Genomic DNA, 11,869 nt, shown 5'->3' on the forward strand with positions numbered 1-11,869 from the left:
TGGCCAAACTTTTAGAAGAAAAAAAAGTATTTTTGAGGAAAAGCAGAAGCAGCTTTTGAGAAGCAGAAAAAGTAGCTTCTTTCCAAAAACGTTCTTTTTAAAAGCATTTTTGAAAAAAATACACTTAGAAGTAATTTTTAAAAGCTTGGCCAAACACTAATTGCTGCTCAGAAGTGCTTTTCAAATTAATTAGTCATACACAAAATGCTTCTCACCGAAAATACTTTTGAGAAAAACACTTCTCAAAATAAGTTAATTTTTACAGCTTGACCAAGCAGACTATTAAATAAAGATTGGGACAGACATTATATAGGGTTAACGTGCCTTTATTGTGTGTAAAAAACATGAGTGCAATGTGACCAAAAGGTGTTTTAGACGCACTTTGAAAAGATTGAGCGTATTAAAGGGTTGTCCTAATTGAAAAAGTATATCATAAGGATTTGAAGCGACAAGTTATATAGGAATTTTTACATTCCTACACACTATATGAAACTATATTACCTTCCCTACTCAAGTTTTACTATAATTACATTTTATATACCCACTTACCATTTATGTACATTTTAAAGGATTTAATGATAATAATTAGTGCCCTAAAATTACTCTAACATATCTTCCACTCCCCCACGTTTCTCTCTCCACATCCCATCCCCTCCCCACGTATCTTGTACAAGAGATCAACAATTCCACCATCGACAACTATTAAAAAGCTTTGAATTCGAATTTGGGTTTTCAAAAAACATTGTTTGTTTGGATTAGATGTTGTTGCAAAGAATTGAGAATTCTCTCTATGTCTCTCTCTATCTCTCAATCCCAAATTTCAGTAATGTAAAGTAAAGGAAAAGAGAGCAGCAACTCCACCATTGATAGCCATTAAAAAGCTTTGAAGCTTTGAATTCGAATTTGAATTTTCAAAAATCATTATTTGTTTGGATTGGGTGTTGTTGCAAATAATTGAGAATATGGTTTGGAGTTTATATCTCAATTTTGAGGGATTTTGGTGAAGATTAGACTTGATTAAAGCAGAGCATTAGATTGGAGAAGTAAGAAGAAGAAGAAGAAGAAGAAGAAGAAGAAGAAGAAGAAGAAGAAGAAGAAGAAGAAGAAGAAGAAGAAGAAGAAGAAGAATACATGACATACATCATACTGCAGAAATTGTATAAAAATTATATTTAAGTTGTATGATATTGTAGTTGTATATAACTGAGTAGAAATAATGTATGAAAATTATAGATAAGTTGTATAATATATAATTAGTTGTATGAAATTTATTTTTACTATGTATAAATCAGATACAAAATATACAAAAGACATATTATATAAAATTTGTATTTAAGTTGTATGTTATTGTAGTTGTATTTAACTGGGTAGAAATAATGTGTAAAAATAATATGTGAAAGTTGTAGATAAGTTATATATCATTAATCTGGAATCTGACTTATCATATATATTGTTTATGTTTGAATCCTGGGTTATATTTAAAAGCTCGACTTATATTCTTACTTTATAGTGTCTCAAGCTTGCCAATTGCAGACATTAGGTAAGCTCCTTAGTTGTTGCTGCAATTAGTCAAAGTGTCAAACCACGTGCTGACTCCCATGCAATGGAATGTTATCAATCACTTTAAACTTTCTTTCTATCTCTCTTCAATTTTTCTTTTAAATTTGGTTGGGTCTTAGAGGTTAAACTCCGTCTTAGAAATATTATTTGCGTTTAATTTCTTATCGTAATGTCATCTGAAATAACCTTATTTATTTTTGCTAAGTCTTATAACTAGCACTCAGTGTCAAAATTAGATGGTCTAAGATCTAAATGCTTTATTAATGGGTAATAAGAAAAAAGACACAAGTTTTAACAAAATAAAGTGTAAAAATGAAATAGATCCACCTTTGTTTCGAACAATCGGGTCTAAAGGAAATACAAAATGAGTATATTGGTATTTAAAAGTAGGAATTTTTACCTCCTATAGCAAAGGTTAACACCTTATTTAATTTAAATAAATACCATTTAAAAAGATTATATTTTATAGATACCTTTTAAGGTTTATAGCAAAATATTTAATTTTGGTTACCTCGTAGCCCTAAGCCACTAAATACGCTATTCAGTTACACTATTTTCTTCTCTCTCTACTCTGATACATCCCATTCTCTTCCCCATTCCCTGAAAACATGATGCTCCATCTCAAAATTTCTCTCACCAACACTATTTTCTTTTCATCCCGATCAATTCTTACACCGAATTGAATATCAATAAACTCACGGCTTAATTCCCTATACTTCTGATTGCTCAATGCTTTCAAAGGTGAAGTATAAATAACTCTCTGTTTTCCCGGCGGAAAAAGAGAATTCTGATTAACAAAGAACTGATTCTTTACGTTCTAAGCACGCGACGGATACTTCCTGAAATGGGTCGAGCTTGAAGGTGTAGGTTTTTGCCATTTCGCCGTTATAGGAAGGGTTTGAGAGGGTTCTGTGGATTGTTTCGTCGTTGGTTGAAGTGTATTGCTACGACGGATTCGCCGGAAATTAGGGTTTGTTTTTTAACAATGACGACGGAGTTTGGGGCTGAGCAACTTCATTTTCTGTTAATATATTTCAATGTATTTCATTGTATTCATTGTCTTTTTTTTCATTGTAATTCAATGTATCTCGTTGTATTCCATGTATTTCATTGTATTCACTGTCTTTTTTTCTCATTGTATTCCAATGTATCATGTTGTATTCTATGTATTTTATTGTATTCAATGTCTCGCTATATGCCATGAATGTATTCATATATTTTTTTAAATTAATATAATTTATGTATTCAGATGTATTATATAATTTCTCTAAAGATTGCTATATTTTTGGGGTATTTTTCGGTTGAGAATTTTTTTGTAACTGAAAATACAAAATATTGTGTGTTATAATTGAGTTTGTTGAGTTATATTAGGAGTTTATTATGTTAATTGATTCACTTTCCATTTTAAAAACATTGTAATCCCCTATTTCACGTCGTGAATACAGTCGAATACAATAAGCTGTCCAGCTATAATCCCATGTTTCACTCCATGAATACAGTCGAATACACTCGAATACAACAACTGATTAGCTGGACTTTCCTGATTCACGCCTATTTTTGCTACTGTATTCATGAATACAATAGCTTAAATACATCAAATACATCTTATAACCACAGAAAATGTATCTATAATCCGTAATATAGCAAATGGTATCTATAGATGGCTAATTACTATTAAAAGATAGTGTTTTATAAAAATTTCCCTTAAAAGTAACCTCACTTTTCATGTCTGCTACATCTGTTTTTGCTCTTATACAATGAGCCTCTAGGTTAAAGCAGCATTTAAATATCCATAAGATTTGGCGCCTTGAATGCATTATTCTTCAGTTTCTCTTATTTTTCGGTGAATACTCATTTCTGTCATTCGAATCATTTATGCTTTGCCACTAATAAATTGGACAAGATAAGAAATGACCATCTCAAAATCTGATTACATATCTACAATGTATATAGGAAAATTACTCAAGCAGAAACAATATATATAGGAAGATTACTGTATTTTAATGCGGAGGAAAAATATGAAAAGAAAAGAGGAGAAAAAAAAAAGGGTGTAACTAAATCCCTTAATTGAAAGCACTAATAATAGATTGGGAGCCTTTTAAGGTGGAATGTATATATTTTGTAAACAAAACTTGTGTAGGTAGGGTAATCTACTAAACATAAATATTTAAGGTAATAAAGTTTCTAATAGTATATAGGAATGAAAAAATCTCAATTATATATTCAGCCTTCTAAAGATAAGGTTACTAAAGTGATGATCAATTTGGCTTATGCCATCTAAAAAGGCCCAAATCGTGTAACACCACAGAGTAACGACAAACGGAACTCCTAACCCACATATGTCCCACGGTCTAGTCAGTTTTCGGACTGATCATTCAAAAATAGCCAGCGTTTACAAAGTCAATAAAAAATAGCCATTATTTTGCTACAACAGAGACCGGTCCAGCATAATATACTGGAGTTCGGTGCACCTATATATGAACTTCCAGCATATTATACCGGAACTCCAACACACGGAAAGTTCCAGCACAATATACTGGAGATTCGAGCACTTGTGTATGAACTTCCACCATATTATGTTGGACCGGTATACTTTACTGGAACTCCAGTATATTATATTGGAGTTCGAGTGTATTTATGCCGGAACTCCATCATATTATGCGGGAGTTCCAGCATACTTATCCTGGAACTCCAGTATAATATGTTGGAGTTCAAGTATACTTATGCTGGAACTCCAGTATAATATACTGGCGTATTTTTCAGGTTTTGAACAGTGTTTTCGATCAGATTTATCTTTACATGAAAAGTGGTTAAATTTCGATTACTTTTGAAACTGGGCTATTTTTAAACGACCACTTGTAAATCTGGCTATTTTTTAATTTCTCCCCCCAATTCACTGCTCACTATCACTATTTAATTACTATTTAAAGGGGAAATAATGGTCATATTTTGTCATGACCCAAATCCCGGTCGTGATGGCACCCAGCACACTACTAGGCAAGCCCGACCATTATTCAACACTTAACCCAATTTATCAAAAATAGCGGAAAAAAATATCAATTAAGCAAGATTAAAGTACTGAAGATTTTAACAAAATACACAATATAATCTCACTAGGACCCGGTGTCACGAATCTGAGCCTCTAGAATACAGAATATCATCCTAATACATGGTATATCCAAAGTCTGATAATGCGGAAATAAAGAGATAGGATAGGAGGGAGAAGATCAATGGCTGCGAACGCCGTGCAGCTACCTCGATACTCCCAGAGGTTGGATCTGCTGATCAACTGGATCTACTGAGCCTGAGACTGCCCTGGATCTGCACACAAGGTGCAGGGAGTAAAGTGAGTACTCCGACCCAGTGAGTAATAAAAGTAACTACAGTCCGAAGATAAGAAAATCCAGTAAATACACAAAGTAAGCTAAAATCCAAATATACAGCAACATATGGGACTGAGCAGCTAAACACCAGTATAAATACAAATACATGAATGCAATGCAATGCATATGATGGTACATTCCAGTACCCCACTGCGGCGTGCAGCCCGAGCCATCCATATTTATTTATCGTTGACGGCGCTCACTGGGGGTGTGTACAGACTCCGGAGGGGCTCCTACAGCCCAAGCGCAATATCTTGGTCAGTCATTGTTACCTGACCGGTCAGCCATTGTTACCTGACCAATTTATATCATACAGTGCCATTGTTACCACTGTTTAAGTATATCATCCAGTGTCATTATTACCACTATTTCAAGTATATCACACAGTGTCATTGTTACCACTGTGTCAAGTATATCACACAGTATCATTGTTACCACTGTTTCAAGTCACTTTATAATCAGTCCAGAAAATAAAATAATAAGCCCCTTGGGCATTTACAAAACAGAAGTTCCCAGCCCGGAATACATTTAAAAATATCATTTAAGTTTTCAACACTTAGAATTATGGCCGAGTTTGCAAAACAGCATTTAAAACCTTGGAATGAAATTAAATGATATGCAAATCATGCTAAGCAGTAATATCAATTCTCGAAGGATTTTACAAATTGGCACAAGGCCCCAAACATGGCATCAAGCTCAGTAATATCAATGAAGTATGTGTATCAATCACCAGTATAGTATAAACATCACACGGGGTGGACCAAGTCACAATCCCAAGTAGTATTCGACCCTGCACTCGCCATGGAGTGCGTGTCACGCCTCAATATAGCGTTACTATGTGAAAGTCCGGGGTTTCAAACCCTCAGAATAGCATTTACATCTATTACTCACCTCTAACCGGCCGTAGATTAGTCCGCAATGCCTTTCCTCTTGAATCGACTTCTTCGCGCGTCGAATCTAGTCAAAACCACAACGAATACGTTACAATAGGCTAAGGGAAAATAACCCAATCGAAAAGACTCGAAAAATGTCGAAAATCCCGAAATTAGCAAAACCCGAGCCCCGGGCCCACGTCTCGAAATTCAGAAATTTTTACATCAATACGACCTTTATCTCGCCACGAGTCTATACATACCAAATTCACAAAAATCGGAGTTCATTTGACTCCTCAAATCACCATTTAATTCTCTTAAGTTTCAAGCCCTAAACCACCATTTTTGTCCATAAATTACTTGAGTTTTCAGCTCTAATCCATGTATTTAACTTGTAAATAAGTAGAAACAACTCACCTTTGATGCTTGATTAAATCCCCCTTGAAATTCTCTCCAAAATAACCCAAGCCAAATGAAAGAAATGAAAGAAATAAGCCAAATCCGTGTTTAAAAGAAGCTGCCCGTGCTTCGTAGAGTTGTACCTTGCACTTGTGCTATACAAGTTGTACATCCTATTAAAATTGTTCCTTGTCGGACACCTTCTGTTTAAACACCCATAACGTCTTGTATAAATATCCAAATGACAAACAGTTTGAAGATTTAGAAACTAGACTCAAAGATTTTTAATTTGATAGGTTGTACACCATATAACTCTTTATATATCCCGAGATATGAGCTTCTAAATCGGCTCCATGAAATCAGAAAATTTCTGGAGAAACTGCTCCACTAGTCATCTTCAATCAATCATAACTTTCTCTACAAATGTCCAAATTACATCTTCTTTAGCTTTCTGCAAACTATATACGAAAGGCTACAACTTTCGTTTTTTGAATCATCTCAAAATTCCTTGTAGATCAAAAGATATAGGTCTCTGAAGTACGCTCCACGACTGCACATTGCTGTCCAAAGACAGCTTAGCAGCAGAAATTGCAGCAGCTTTTATTTTCACTAAAAAGGCTCTAACTCCATCATACGAACTCGGAATTAGACGATTCTTATTCCTATGAGTCACAAATAATAATATGAACACAACCCTTCAATCGAAACTCAATTCGGAGCTCGTTTGCCCAGTTCAATACCCATTTCGCTCGTTAAACAATTAACTCACATTTCACGTCAAAAACCCAATCGCGACTTAATGAAATTAAATCAAAATTTCTAGATCAGTCCTATAATTCATGATTTAAATTCTGGAAGTCTCGAAATCAAATTTGGATCTCTAAAACTAAAAATGGACCCTTGGATCATTACATGCTTATGCTCAAAACGACAAAAATCTTCCAAAAACTCTTCCAAAACTTATCCGAGCCTCATGGGACCCCGACCAAAAATGCCAACATAATTCATAACATCATTAAAACCTACTCAAATCATCAAAACACCTCAAACAACATCAAATTATCTAAAACTCATCGAATTCAAGCCTAAGTTTCCAAAAACTTCCGAAAATACACTTTCGATCAAAAACCCGACCAAACGATGTCCGAATGACCTGAAATTTTGCACACACATCACAAATGACATAAACAAGCTACAGAAATTCTCGAAATTCTATTCCGACTCTCGGATCAAAATCTCACCTATCAACCGGAATTCGCCAAAATACTAACTTCGCCAATTCAAGCCTAATTCTACACCGGACCTCCAAAATTACTTCTGATCACACTCCTAAGTCACAAATCATCCCCCGAAGCTAACCGAATCATCGGAATTCAAATCCGAGCGCTCTAACACATAAGTCAACGTTCGGTTGACTTTTCCAACTTAAACCTCCTTAAAAGAGACTAAGTGTCTCAAACCTTACCAAAATCATTCCGGAATGACTTCAAATTTTGCATACAAGTCACATTCGACATTACGGACTTGCCCCATCTTTCGGAACCGCATTCCGACCCCGATATCAAAATTTCCACTTCCGATCGAATTTTCTCAAAAACCTTCAAATTTCTATATTTAGCCAAATGATTTCAAAATGACCTCCGGACATCCGAATTCACTTCCGATCGCGCTCCCAACTCTAGAATCACCATACGGATCTATTCCCAGACTCGGAATCCCAAACGGACATCTATAACACTGAAATGCCTTCCAACCCAAATTTATGAAATTCTTCTAAAGTACTAACTTTCACAATATACGCCGAAATGCTCACGGGTTACCCAAAACCAAATCCGGACATATGCCCAAGTACGAAATCATCATACGAACATGCTGGAACTTTCAGATCCCAATTCCGAGGTCGTTTACTCAAAATTCTAATCCTAGTTCATTTCTTCAATTTTAAGCTTTCAAAATGAGAATTTCCATTTAGATTTGACTCCAAACTTCCTGAATTTTAATTCTGACCATACACACAAGTCAATGTACCTGAGATGAAGCCGCTCATGGCCTCAAACTGCTGAATGACGCGCCAGGGCTCAAAACAACCGGTCGGGTCGTTACAATCTCCCCCACTTAAACATACGTTCGTCCTCGAATGTGCTGAGAACTACACTGAAGTAGTCCAAAATCACTTGTTTAACACATCATGCACCTTCCCATGCTACCACTGCTCCGTTGAGCACATTAGCTCGATGATTCTGTAAATATACTTATTTATTCAAGCAAATAAGCCATTAGGCCCAATTCCAACATCCTGAATTTTCCTGCTAAGCCTGTTTCCATCATACGACCACCATATCAATCTCCACACGTTGTACCCAAACATGACTGCATAACTTTACTGAATTCACACTTTGCATCACTTACTCATAGAACCACAATAACATTCTTTAAACATAATGGTCGAAATTCCACGAATCTGATGCTCCCATTGCATCTCATGATCTACACAGGTCTTGCTCTAGTTTTTTTTTTATATTTTTTTTTCAACACCGATACGACTGAAGAGATGTGCTGAAATTCACAACCAACTGTTGAATCAACAATTCATTGGATCTACACTCCTGACAAGTTCCATTACCTTGTCCCAAACCAAAGAATGATCTTTGCTCTATAATATACTTCATATAATCAGTTTGCACTGACCCCAAATCTAGTAACCTCGTCTCACCCAGTACGAACTGCTCAGGCAATAAGCCACCTCAAACATAATCAAAAATCCCACAAGGCGCCACAATGTGCCAGTATGCTATCAATTCGAACGCGATACAAAAGTAAGGCGAACTCTAAAAGGAACTACTCAACTCGCACACTAACATAGACTTTCTCAGAAAACAGGGAAACAGAACACACAAAAGCAAATATGGGCACTGAACTGAACATCACATTGTTGCGGCGTGCAACCCGATCCAAACAACATACCCATAGCGGTGTGCCACCCGATCCACATATAGAACTCACATAAGGAGATATACGTCGAGCTGAATAGCTCATCACATCAAAATACCTAACATCGGTCATAAACACACTAAGGTGCATAATATCATTCCCAAGGAAACATATAGCGCTATAGGCTACAAACTCAAGCACAACTGAGGTGCGATACATGATCTAAGTCTCATCCTGCTCATATAACATCACCGCTGCGGAACCTCAACACATAAGGAATTTACCAAGTCGTCTCACAACTCATATGATGCAATATATCTTTACATGAATTAACTGACCACGAAATAAGACTGCGACTATCCTTCCATAAAGAGCGCATTGCTGAAATAAACACAACTGGCCTGACGTAAGGCTCACTTCCACATTTAAATCTATCCACCGACCTCAAGTCGATCCTGATCGTGCCAAGCTAGGCCAATAATCATTCACAGGTCCATAACCCAATAAACAGAGTGCCCTCCAGGCATAAATTCTCAAATGGATGATATTACCAAAATCCTCATACTTGGTTTAAATTTTTAATTAATCAAGTGACTACATGTCACACTTATACAATATTCCTGTGGGACAAGCTCCCACCATCTTCCGAAATAATTAACGGGTCTGCACATCCAAACCACCGGCTGCATAACGCTGAAAAGCGATCAAGAATCCCTAACCAGGATGCAAAGCCTTTCTCACAGAACACCGACCTCAAGTGATACTGACGTCAATACCCATCTTACTCAAAACAAGGAAACTCATATACTGCTCATCCGAGATCGTGACATCACAGTCATTGACCAAACTGCAACCTTGGTCCTTACTTCAAATTCCATACCACTCACTACACCTCACGTGCCAATATACGATAGACGTGATTTCCATCACAACTCTGGAACCACCGATAGGCTAATACTTCATCACATAAGACTTTCCATTTAACTCACTTCAGGAGAACTATAGAAGCATACAGGCGAATCCTCATAATCGTCGAATATGCCAATCTCTAAGTAGTTGTCCAAGCCACCATAACACTTTCTGGGATCTGCCTACTCATAATAGGCCCTAACAAAAGCATGCTTCAGAATAACATCAATCACTGCGGCCGACAAGCCTCACATGCATAACTCGATCACGCTGGACGAACCGATCACTGACACCAGTATACCAACTCAACTATGGCTAATCAATCTACTTCCTTCCAATTTATCCTTGATTGCCTTAGAAATAATAATATCTCCCTTTAACACCTAACTTATTTCAACCAAACTCACCCCGAGTGACCTTAAATCATGAGACCATGCTATCTCAAATACCATGACCATTTCATGTCTCTCAAATGCTACACCGCAAGTCAAAACATCATAGAACATTTTGTGCCTTTCTTCATAAGCTGCTTCAAAAGCTTGACTCTTAACCGTACTTATAGACTCAAAATCATTAGGCACCATACTTTACCTCTTGAATTAACTAGGACCGCTATTGAGAGCCACCCAACTCTGACTTGGCCCCGAATGCAACCAACTCTACTGAATTTTATAATATATGAATACCTTCTCGATAAGGCACCCAGAGGGATCACTTCCCTCGAAGCTTGCACCTATACGAGGCATAAATCATGAATCTTCCCTCAAGTCTAAATATGAGCCAATAAGGCTAACCATAGCATGCATCCAACAATTTATTTACTCAAATTACCACTCATGGTCCTTTTCCGTAGCTGCAATAACCCACCAATACGCCAATAACCAGAATTCACGCAAGTAATAAACCGTGCAATCAGCTAATCAACAGCAAGCTCCCCAACTTGGCTCGAAGCCATAGATCACAACACATATACTCTATTGTTGTCGTAATATCATGGTGAGATTAAACTCACTCCTTCATAAGCTCGTGGAAACACGAATCATCTGGAATTTTAACTCTTCTGCAATTCTTGCATTTACTCACACAACAGCTAAGCCCACTTACTAAGTCCTAAATTTTTCAAAAATTTCGGCAGAGCCTCCTTTGTAATTGGTCCTATCCACCTACCAGAGAATCACCAAAACCATCCTAACAACACATCCACAACTTGACAAAGCATCACAATGCATATCAATTACATAAATCTAAATTGATACATGGACATGCGTTGCACCTATTTGAATCATAACACATAAAAAATACCCTTCAACCCTCTATTATTGGGCTATTCAACCAAGTAGGAACATATTCTTCCTTTAATATTTTCGACCTTCGAGGTGGTTTCCTTGACTCAACGATTTCGTCATAATACATTTACGGAAGCGATCTCAGCTCCCAGACTTATCTAACTAGGAGACACGAAAAATATTCTTCACGCGCCCATAACTCGGGCTACTCAACAAATCACAATAAGAAATGAATCACTTAACAGTTCATCTACTATCCAGTAGGCTTCTTCGCCACTACCAAGTCGTACAAATACACCTCGCAACACTAACATACTCATCACGTGGATATCCAACCACCATTCCGTCTAACAAGGACAATAATGAACATATGAGTTCAAAACACTTGCTCACAAAATCAGCACCTCGGTGCTCAAGCCATTGGCAAAGATTTGGCCTCAAGTCCTCCTGACTGGTCTAACTTCAAACTCACAGAGATTACACATCGCCCCTCGATCGGGGAATCAAAAGCCATCGAGACACGTCTGAT

At 36.8% G+C, this 11,869-nt stretch overlaps 1 long non-coding RNA gene across 1 annotated transcript; it reads right to left on the reverse strand.

Moving 5' to 3' along the window:
* Positions 1-4,556: 4,556 nt before the first annotated feature.
* On the reverse strand, positions 4,557-9,643 carry LOC142174794 (uncharacterized). The gene is made up of 3 exons (XR_012703859.1): positions 6,233-9,643; positions 5,835-5,900; positions 4,557-4,881 (listed from the first exon to the last, which is right to left on the reverse strand). It is a non-coding gene; the product is annotated as an uncharacterized LOC142174794 (long non-coding RNA).
* Positions 9,644-11,869: the final 2,226 nt, after the last annotated feature.

The sequence above is a fragment of the Nicotiana tabacum genome, chromosome 20 (assembly GCF_000715075.1).
Source record: "Nicotiana tabacum cultivar K326 chromosome 20, ASM71507v2, whole genome shotgun sequence".
NCBI classification, from domain to species: Eukaryota; Viridiplantae; Streptophyta; class Magnoliopsida; order Solanales; family Solanaceae; genus Nicotiana; species Nicotiana tabacum.